Raw genomic sequence first — 12,045 nt, forward strand, 5'->3', positions numbered from 1 at the left:
ACATAACATTATTCTAATGGGAGTAAAAATACATAATTTATATATGGTCACAAAGATTCTCTAGTCTAATCTGATGAAAATTTTCTAATTCAATGTCATAACTGTAGAAGTACTTTTATCTCTCCTGTATCAGTGAAGGTTAATTTTGTTTCTTTTCTCAACAACTTTCCAATGGCTGTTGTGTTCAACCAAAGTCTCCCATTCTAATTCTAAGAGCTAGGATAAACTGGGAACAAGGAAAACGGAGAGAGAAAAATCAATGATGGGGAAATAAGAATCTCTTTAATCCTGAAGCAAATACAAAATGAATTCAATTTCCACAATAGTATTCTGATTTGCAGCCAAAGACCAAAGAAGACTGTGTTTACATTTCATTAGGAATGTATACAGGCCACATTCTCTTCTGGCTCACTAGAAGCCATGAAATAAGCTTGCTACTCTCAGTTGTTAGATTCTGCAAGCTGAGGCTTGTTCTGTGCATTGAAGTGGACAGAAGTAGACTGTGAGCCAGTTCTGAGTTTCAGCTTTTGAACAGTTATCCTTATTCTTGGCAGAATTCTTGGGTATGGTGGAGGGATTTGGTTATAGCAAAAGTACTACATATCTAACACTAGATAGGCACTCATAATTAATTTTCATATTGTAATTATCCTAAGCCAGTGAAATAGTTAATTGTATATGAAAAAGCTAAAGCTTGAAAAAGGCAAATAACTTACCTGTATCCTAGAGAGGTACAGGTGTCAGGATGGGATTGGATCAGAGGTCTCAAAACTCAGTCTTTGATGGCTCCTTGCATATTTATATGCTGACTGAAAACCAATCTGTGATACAGAATGGACATGTCTACAGGTTTTTATTTAACTAAATATGCTAATTCTAGAAGTATACTGAGTTCTGTAAACATGTCAGTTGTAAACATGACTGGTCTCATTGAGTAAGACACAGATTTGAGGATTGTAGAATGCCAAATTCATTGGTGTTCACATTTTTCAGTATACACTCAGATTTGGGTGAAGGGTGGGCATAATATACACTTTAATGAGAACAGTTTCTGCAATAAGTGCATTTGTGTTCTGAAGCTGTGTGGCATCAGGACTTTGCTTCCTGCTCCACAGGTTTCAGATACCCCTGCACCACCAACTCCCCGGTGCTCTTGAGGCCCATGCTGGACATATTCTCTTCTGTGGGAAGTCCCTGTGGCAGCTTCAGGCCTGGATGTATATTATGTGTTTAACTTCTTTCAGCTTTATGTTCAACAGCAGGATGTTCCTGTGAATTTAAGGGCTGTGTGCCTTCTGTAGTCCAGGCATCTTGATCATAGTCTTTTCTCAGTACAGACGCCTTTTTGTACTTCTTATTCTTGTAAGAATGTACAGTTTATGGGGATTCTGGGGGTCCCCACAATATTTTTCATGATCTTGAGGTATAGACTGAAACAATTTATCTGGAATTCTTGATCTGGTAAATTTGTGACAAATTCAAACTCTACCAATGTGAGACTCCACATGAATTTTCACTCTGTAGTCTGGCTAGAGCCCTCTGAAATACTGAGCTCAAAACCCTAGCCATAAGGGTAGTAATTCTTCTCTTTAGAGGCTGCAAGCAACAGCTGTGGCCAGACTGAATATCCCTGCAACTTGAAGTAGTGGAACCAACTCAATATTTTTTACACATTTTTTTTCTCAAAAATTAACCAGATGCAAAGAAAATGCCTCGTGCTAAAAAACTGATTCCAGAAAATTTTAGAAGTAGTTGGAAAAAAATGATAGCATCTGAGTAGTTCCTAAAAGAGTTACATTGAGAAGCTTAGTTAGGTATATTCATTTTTCTAAAATCCATCGGATGATTTCACCGTTGCTTGGATATATATATAGTGATTACTTAATTTATTCACCCATCCATTCAACAGCAAATAAGGTGTACTGATCACTATGGACACTGGCAATACAGCAATAACCAAGGAAAGTATAGTCCCTGTCCTTGGAGGACATATGTAGAAAAAGAAAATAAATAAGCAAGACAATAAGCAAAATAACTACAGATCAGGGTGAAGGAAATACTTGTATAGAATAATCACTAAAAGAGGCATTCCATCTTATTTGTCAGGGAAACATTTATTAAAAATTGAAGGATAAAAAGAAGTTAGATATGAAAGATCCAGGATTACAAAGGCAGCAACATAACAAAGTTGAACAAGTTTGGTGTATAGCTGTGGTAGAAGAAATGAAGGATAAAAATCCAGAGAAATAGTAAGACCCTATTGCTGAAGAGACAACTTTCTTCTATCATGGGACATGTGCCCAAGTGGAAGTTTCAACCCTGATGACTAGCATTCATGCTGAAGGTACTTTAGAAGCTACTGGGGAAAAAAGTAATCATCAACACCTCTAAGCTATAAACCCTGCAATCTACAACAGAGAGCTGCCAGCAAGTTGTACTTGGGGACCAGTGGCACAAACGTTATAGTAATAAACAACCACTTTTTTATTGGATTTGAGCCCCAATACATGAGATGGACTCCATATCTAACACTGCTAAAGTGGTCAAGAATCTAAGACTTGGTAGGTCAAGGGCTCTATGAGAAACCTACTACTACTATTTCCTAAGGAAAAATAGCAATAATTGTTGTGGGTTGCACTGATGCTATTTGTATTCTAATGTTAATTCTGCTTCCTTGAGGGGGTTTCCCCCAATGAGCAGTCAACCACCTATTCAGGTGATCTCATGTGAACTTTCTTTCCATTCTAACTGATCAATAAAGGCTAGAGCCTGTGATTGGGTAGTGGAGGGGAAAGGTGGGACAAGAGGTTTGGGAGACTCAGAGAGAGAAGGAGCAGGGATGAGGAGGAGAGAAGAGTAGGAGGAGAAATACATGATGAAGCAGAACTGCATGGCCAGGGAAAACCACAAGTAGCAAAGGGTCTTATAGCTGGGGAACAAGTTAGCACAGCACTAGGTCTGCCCAATCTAGGCACATAGTTGATAATTATAATAACTGGATTGTATGGGTTTTATACGGGCTTATTGAGGTTGGAAATTACTGTAACAAATAATAGTTGCTCCTAGTAATATATTCCTATACTCATAGGTCAGAGTAACATTCAGTCCTCATTAGAGAAGCTTTTTCTTGCAGTAGGTGGTAATGAACAAAGCAACCTGAAACTGAACAATGTGCATAGATTGAGATACTATGGGACATTAAGTCCTAAATGGGATGTCTTCATGAGACCCCTCCCCTCAAGGATCAAGGTCTATTCTGAAATAGGATAGAGAAATTGTAAGAGTCAGAGGTCATGGATGATTACAAAGAGAAACAGTATCTTCTGGATACAACAGGATTGATACACATATGAACTCATAAAACTATAACAACATGCATGAGTTCTAAACAGGTTCAAACCAGACAGCATTCCAGCACTGAGAAAAGGACATGGGCACAAAGTCTCACGCCTAAGAAGCTATTTACAATTGATACCTGCTAAGAAAATAAAAAACGAGTTTTCAATGAAGCATCACTGGACATATTAACTCAATTTACAGCTAATATCTACCTAATATCAAATGACTTAAAGTGTCAGTGGAGTTGTTAGGGTCAAAGCCTGAGGCCCTGCCAGTCCAAAAATGCTAGGCTTACCCACCCATCCTCAACAGAACAACTAAAGGGACAAATGGTAGTGAACAGCAGAGAAAAAAATTCAATATAGCTGCATAGGAAAGAGAAACAAATAAATAGATTTAATGACTACTACGTACTCAGATCATCCCCGGTCTCCTGATGTGAGGCTTAGATGGTAAAAGAAGATGAAAGGGTATGCATAGCTAAACAGTCTTGGTCAAGATGGAGGATAATCAGTAACTGCCCATCATTGTCCATCCCCAGTTTCTTCTGAATGTTTGATGATTCTTCAAAGCCATATGAAATCTCTTTCCAGGGTACAAGTTCCTCCTATCCAGGGAACCAAAGCCCCAGCTTTTTTAATTTCCCAAGCCGAGATCCTATGAACATGTCAGTCTTTGGTGTTTCAGTACTCTGATAGTCAAAAGGAGAAGTAGATGTGTCTTTTTAAGATATTTCATTCCTGTGGGGACAGTTATCAAAGTTTTTTTTTAATAAGGACTAGATCAGTTCACCATATTTACTATAGGTTTGTTATATATAGCCTTTACTAGAGGTGTACTTGCTCCATCACTCGCCTTTCCATTACCTTTGTCAAGGAGGGTTAGATTTTTGTCAAAGGCCTTTTCTGTGCCTTTGAGATAATCAAGGGATTTATGTCTTTGAGAACCTTTCTGTGATGTATTACATTTATTGATTTATATATATCAGATCGTTTCTAAATCTCTCTTGATCACGATGAATGATCTTTTTCATTGTTCATCTTAAACTTGATTAACAAGTATTATAGTGGGAATTTTTCATTTATATTCATGGAGGAAATTGCTCTGTAATTTTTGTTGTGTCTATCTGGTTTTGGTATCAGGGTAATACTGGCTTTATTAAAAGACTTTCAAAGTTTTCAGTTCTGTGAAATAATTCAAGTGGCTATAGGCTTATATTTCTCAAAACCTACTTTTAATAAGGCTTCTTAAATACTTTAATCTGCCTTCTAGGCCACTACCCACCAGAAGTAGTGGAAAGGAAAGGATACTAGGGCAAAGGAGGATGTGGACCTGTTTAGAAATAGTTCTTTGGATCAAATCTAATCTGTATTGTCAGGATATCAGCATTTCAGTTCCCAGGAATCAGCAGTGGCAGTTGGTCCCCTAGCAAACGTCATTCATGAATCAGCAACAGCAATTTGATCCAGAAAAAAGCACAAAGCTCTGCCAATTGTCTGGTGTCCACAGAAGGGGCAAGAAGCTGCCGGAATACCAGCACAAGTTCTTTAGTGGTGTTTCTCTTTATGGAGTCATGACAAACAATGACCAGCAAAGAGTGGCAAGGTGACCCAATACCACAAAGTCTTATCTGTGAAGACCATCAGTGAAGATCAGCATCGGCAAAGCCCTACAAAAAAAATGACAAGGTGAACCAATACCATCCAGCATCATCCATTGTCCATTGGGCTATATTTATATCCTTTCCAAACATCACATGTTCTCTCAAGCGTCCCCTCTAGCAAAACATCACATGCCCCTTTTCCAGGCTGCTTCCAGAAAAACACCACATGTCTGCTTCAGAATAAAAACATCTTTGCATAAGACACTTTCCAGAAAAACATCACATGGCACAAATGAGTCTCCAAAGAAACCAGAAATTTTCATTTTTATTGGCACTGGTGATTGTATTAGATCTTTGAAGATCTAATACAATTCTACAGTGAATCCATGAACTAGTATTTTTTAAGTTGAGACATTTTATAACTACCTCAATCTAATCAATGATTTATAGATATGTTTAAATGGTTGATTTTATCTTGGTTTAAGTCTGTATATCATATGTATCTAAAAACTCACCCATTTCTTTTATACCTTCTAATCTGATGGGAAATAGGTTTTAAATATATGTGTTTATGATTTTCTGAATTTTGTTGGTGTCTGTTATAATCTCTATAATTTCATTAATTTTCTTTTTTGTTAACTTAGCTAAGGGTTTGTCAATCTTGATTAACTTTTGAAAGAGTCAACTCTTTGTACTATTGATGCTTTGTATTTTTGTTGTTGATCTTATTTCCTATTTCATTGATTCTCCCCTGACTTAATTATTTCTATCTACTCTTTGATTTATTCTTGTTTTTCCAAGTCCTTAAGGAATCTCATAAAGCTATTTTTATTGACATTTCACAGACTTTTTCATACCGTCACTTTAGCTGTAATCTTCTCTTGGAACTGCCATAACGGAACATCATATACTGTGCTTTCATTTTCATTCAGGATTTTTCAGTTTTGTCTTCTTAACTTCTTAAGTGACTCATTCATTGTTCATCAGTATTCTGTTTCATTTCCATAAATTTGTATGCTTTCTGTAGTTTCTCATACTGTTGATCTATAGCTTTATTTGTTGTAGTCAGAGAGAATATAGAATATTTCAATTTTCCTGAACTTGCTGAGAATTACTATATGTCCTAATAGGTGGTCTATTCTGGAGAAATTAACATGAGCTTGTGATAAGAAGAAGTATTTGTCAGTGTTTGGGTGGAGTGTTCTGTAGATGCCTGTTCACTCCATTTGATTTATAGCTTTATTTAACTTCAGTGCCTCTGTTTACTTTTTGTCTTTGATGACCTGTCTAGTGATGAGAGTGGGATATTGAAATCTAATTACTGTGTTCAGGTTCATCTCTGACTTTAGTGTTTGTTTTATGAAATTGAGTGCACCTGTGTTTGGTGTATGTATTTACAGTTATAATAGCCTCTTGGCATATTGTTCCCTTAAGGAATATGAAGTAGCCTTTTAAAGTCTCTGCTGACTAATTTTGGCTTAAAGTTTATTTTTGTATTATAGTAGATAGCTATGCCTGCTTTTTCCATTTCCTTCTTCTATTCTTTCACATCCTGAAGTAGTGTCTTATTCTCAATGGTGAAGTGTATTGCATAGAAAAACAGAAACACAGATTCTCTATTCTACTCCTATCTGCTGGTTTATGTCATTTTATTGGTGAGTTGAGACCAATTCAGAGTAATTACTGAAAGATGTGAAAGATTAAGTCATTTAGCTGATTCTGTAATGTTTTTCTTCCCATTAACTGTCCTAATACTGTTTAACCTCCCCCCTACAGTGACCTCTTGGTTATGTTTATCGTTCTCTTCTGTATAAAGTATTCCTTGTACTTCTTCCAGTATTCTCTGTGGATCTGGCTTAAGTGGTTAAATATTCCACTAGTCTGTTTTTATCATGGACAGTTTGTATTTCTCCTTCAACTCTAATAGATACTTTAATAGATGATAGCTTAAGTTGGTAGGCTTCATCTTTCAGAACTTGTAATACATCTTTATAATCCCTCTGTCTACTATCCTCACCAGCTGGAAGTATGTCAAAAAGACCTAAATCTTCAATTTTTACATTTCTGAACTGAAATCTAACATGGGATATGTTAAGCATCTTTCCACTGTTGTGACAAAGTGCCTAAGCAGCATCGGCTTAAAAGTACAAAGGATTATTTTGGCTCTAGTTCATGATCATTTGAAAATAACATAGATGTTGGTTACAGTATAAGGTACATCTATCAATTCTACACAGTTCTTTTTTCTGTCAACCTCTAGCCATGCTCTCCTCCATTTAGTATCTTTGGTGGGGAACAGGAATGTGGTATACACACTTTTTAAAATTGAATCCTAATTCTAGTAGCCTAATGCATATGAGGAGACATGTTTTTTTTCAAATGTGTACTCTTGCTTCAACACAAAGAATTACATTGAAACAAGTTGTTTAGAATTCATGTTCCTTACATAATAAGTAATTGAACAGGATTTTATAACACATAATCAAGGCTGAAATAATTGTGAATCTGGATTGTACATGTTAGCTGGAACTTAAAATTAATAACCCAAGGTAATAGAAAAATTCTATGTGGATTATCATAAAATCCACTTCAAAGTAATGAGAAATTCATTGCAAATATGCAGCACCTGGTATGCATGAGTAGTTGGACTTCAATTGGAAGAGGTTAGTGAACAGCTAATGCTAATATTCAGTTAATGCTAAATGTAATTACTTTTTTGATTCAAATCAACAGACAAGTGTCAATAAAGACCCCGTCTCTCTTCACCTTATACTTGAACAGCTTCTTTCAAAGCTCCTTCTAAAAAGGAAAGCTTAATATCGTCATATAAATCATTCAGAACAGCAGAAGCCATGCACAGACAGAGATGTGGGCTACCTAGAGACATACGTACAGAATGAGTATCCTAGGTGAATGACCCTAGAGAGTTGAGATCAAATCACCTGATGCATTGGCAGGAAAACACACAGGTCATAATCCTGTCCCCATCAGGACTTTTGACTTCTGACAAGAAAGGTATGGCAAAATTCCAGGCAAGCAAATTTTTCCTCTGTTCCTTGCTATAATCCAGCATATATGCTGGTTCATCTACTCTCCTGTCCAATAAGTTAAACAAACCTCTCAGGTTGAATCACATGGATTTCTTGTTTCTATGGCTTCAAAATGGCTGATTTGCAGTAACCCCAGATGATTCCATCTAATAGTTACACTTGGTACTCATAGGGTTCAAGGAATTTACTTTAATAATGTAAAAACAAACAAACAGAAACAAAAAAAACCAAAACAAACAAAAAAAGAAAACCAAAAAACCAGACCTGACATCTGAAAGTTGGTGTCATGTAGTCAGGTTAAGACCAGAGTAAGTTTCCTGATGATGAGTACTGTAGGTGTTCATAGTGTTAGTGTGTTTTATGGTTGAATTTCTTATGCTCTTCCTGGCCATTATTGTACTTTTACTTTTTCATTAATTAACCAATATACTTAAAAGATGAGGTTTCTCATCAAAATCTAGACTGTCATTTCTCTTGTAAAATGGGGAAATATTTGCACTGTGTCCAGGGCCAGCATTGGGATAAAGAACAATGGATATTCTATAAGTACAAAATGTCAAACTATGCAACAAGAATCTCAATAATCAAGGAAAATAACCTTTTGATTCATTATCTGAAGAACCAGAGTTAGTGCAGACAAACCCATGGAGTAAAACATCAGAGACTAAATGAAGACAAGCCATTCCTTGCCTCTTCTGTTCCTCCCTTCCTGTGTTCCCTTCCTGTATCATGGGAGTAGTCATTTAACTCAACTCTCTGGTCCGGCATCAACTGCCCATCAACTCTTACCCATGGCCAAGTTAATAAAAGTTGAAAGGGATACAAATCAGATTGGGCAATAGAGTTATTTCTTTTTCCTTTCCATGTATATTTGTGGTGTGCATGGCGTGTGTGTGTGTGTGTGTTTGTGTGTGTATACATATGTGTATATGGGAGCACATTAATGTGCATGTATGTTCTGGGGTTCCAAGGTTGATTTTGAGAACCTTATTCCTTAGTCTTTGAGGCAGAATCTTTCATCCAAATCCAGAACTTGACATTCAGTTATCTCATTAACCATTGGTTCTGGTGGTCTCTTCTAGCTCCATTCTGAGGCTAGAAATTATAGGTGAACTGACATACTCACTGAGAATTTACATGGGTTCTGATGATCCAAACTCTAGTCTTCTTGCTTATATGACAAAAATTTTACCACTGAGCAACTTGTCTAATCTCAACATGGAGATTTTCTTTATAAACAATTTCATAATAAGGCTTTTAATAGCCTTTTCTATTTAGTGAAATTATATTTAATGAATTATATAAATATCACATATTTATTTTATAATTATGTATCAACATATCATGTAGTTATAAATTATTTAAAATTGTGTTCTTTAACTTTTTATTGATTCTTTGTGAGGTTCACATCATGCATCCCCTTTCCACTCATCTCCCTGTCTCATTTTCTTCTCTTCTCTACTGCTATCTCTATGGAATAAGTGTCCTTCCTTTGCTAACTAAGCCAATGACTCTAGGTTAGTGCTTTTGTGTTAACTCCATTACCTGCCTCATTCACTTTTATATTTAGCAGTCATGTTTTGTTTTCTAAGATGCATCAGGATACATATGGTAGCAGATACCTGTAATCTCAGCACCCAAAAGGAGCAAGACTGAGTTCCAAGCAATACACATCAAGACTCAGCCTTAAACAAAAAAACAACCTCTCTCTCTCTCTCTCTCTCTCTCTCTCTCCCTCCCTCCCTCCCTCCCTCCCTCTCCTCCCTGCCTCCCTCCCCCCCGTGAGATTATTCTATATCTTCCTCTACTGTCAAATATTACTTTCCTGATATTTTGTTTCCATTAAATTAAATCCATATTTTTCACTGTAACCTACAGACCACACATTCTAGTATTAAAGTATCTTACTCCAATAATACCAGCTGCTATATTCTCAGGAACACTCCAGATACAATCTCTCATAAAGTTTTTTTTCTCTTACCAGAAATGATGTTTTCCAGTTTCTTAAAGGAATAGTTGTATCTCACCTGTCTGATATGAGCTTACCTGCAACTCCACAGTTTTCTCTCATCAGCCTGCACACAAGTGTTCCATTGGTTACTCTTGGAAAATCACCCTGCTAATTTCTTTATTTTCCACTTATATGATCTTCACTGATATATTCCTAGGAAGAAGATATATTCAGTAAATATTTACAGAGTGAAGCTCAAGACCCATGAATGAGTAAATGCTAATAAACAACATTAAGCCCTTAGCTTTATATCACAAAAAGGCCTTTGTTAGGAAGTTTATTGTTCTTAGATACCAGTTAACTATCCAAATTAATTTTCAAGCCAGAAAATCTTGGGATTTGTTTTTTAAAAGAGTTATTTCCATATCCTCATTGCCCAGCAAGATATTTTAATTTAGAAAACACAAATGTCTTTATTGTAAAACCAAACTGAAGGAATATCTGGATCCTGAAAATCAACATCAGAAGAGAAAGTTTAGACTCAAAAACAACCACATGAATCTATGTGAAGGATAAAGTAGCTGACAAAATGAATCCCAAATAGATTTAGGGAGTGGGAGAGGCTGCTGAGACTTTTAGAGAATAAAAAGATGCCCTAAATGAACTTTTTAAAAAGCTTCTCGTTTTCAGTGTTTAAATAGCAATGGTTTAAAATCCACATTTAAGTTCCCAATGATGGAGACTCTTATACCACAATAGAACATGGCAACCAAGGACAAAAATAAAACATCAAAAGAAAATCCTTCATCAGTTCAGCCATCTCATTGTTATGATTCTCTGCAGACAGCAAAACAAAGTACCATTTTCAGTCATTACTTCTCATCTCCTTATATTTTGTCACATGACTCCTTTAAATGATACGTATCAGGTTTAAAGAATAGTGCAATCATTTCCACAAATAAGCATTCAAACATTCCATTTTCCCCAAAAGATTCCTCATGTCTATTACAGTTCCCTCTATATTTCTATTCCAAATCCAGGCATGACCCTGCTCTTGACATAACAAATAAATTGAATCATATAGTATGAGTTTACAATCATCCAATATACACTCCTTTCATTTAGTCTATCGTTGGTATCTAATCATTATGTAGACATTATCATCAGCTCATTCTTTGGGTTGATGAATAATATTTCACTATAGATCTATCACGAATATCTACTGAGTAGCTGATAGACATTTAGGTTGTTTCAGTTTGAGCTGTGATAAACAGTGTTGCTGTGAATTTTCAAATTATCTTTGTATATAGAGGTTTGCACCTCTTTGGAGTAAATGCCTGCAGGTAAATTTGATAGCTTGCATTAATACTTTTATATTTAACTTTTGGAGAAACTTCCAAACTGTTATGAAAACGCTAAAACATTTTACATTCTAGAAATATACCAATATTTCGGTTTCTCAACATTTTCTCACATTTGTAGTTAACTTACTATAATGATTCCAGTAGGCATGAACTGTTTTTTAATTGTGGTTTTAATGTTGAGAATCCTTACATAAATTCAATAGTCATTCCTGTTATTGTGGTTTTCTTCACTTCTTTTTATTTTTTTTCTCTCCTCCCATTTATTTTGAGTCAAAGTCCTACTCCGTAATCCAGGCTAGCCTACAATTCACTATGTAGTCCAGGCTAGCTTTGAAATTTTGGGAATTCTACCTCAGCACCCCAAGTCCTGAGCTTACAAACATGAACTTTCCTACCTGATCATCTCCAACTCTTCCTTGATAAAACAACTGCTCACTTGTAATTTTAGTTTTTATTTAAGACTGATTTTTATGTACATCTACAGATAAAGATAGAAATACACTGTTTTGATATTCAGTTTCTCCAACACTATTTATTGAAGATGCTATCCTTTCTCTAATGAATTTCCTTGACATACTTGTCAAATATCAATTCACTACAAACTTCATTCCTCCCCTCTCTCTGTTGTGTTCTGTTAAGACATCTTTATGCCAACATCACACTGTCTTGATAATTATTAGCTTTTAAATTAGGAGTAAAAGCCTTTCAACTACTTCTTCTCCAAAAAATCATCTTGTT

General features: G+C 35.8%; 1 pseudogene; it reads right to left on the reverse strand.

Moving 5' to 3' along the window:
• Positions 1 to 1,089: 1,089 nt before the first annotated feature.
• Positions 1,090 to 1,569, reverse strand: LOC114637769 (annotated as a pseudogene).
• Between the last annotated feature and the right edge of the window lie 10,476 nt (positions 1,570 to 12,045).

This window comes from Grammomys surdaster, unplaced genomic scaffold, assembly GCF_004785775.1.
Source record: "Grammomys surdaster isolate TR1022 unplaced genomic scaffold, NIH_TR_1.0 125428, whole genome shotgun sequence".
NCBI classification, from domain to species: Eukaryota; Metazoa; Chordata; class Mammalia; order Rodentia; family Muridae; genus Grammomys; species Grammomys surdaster.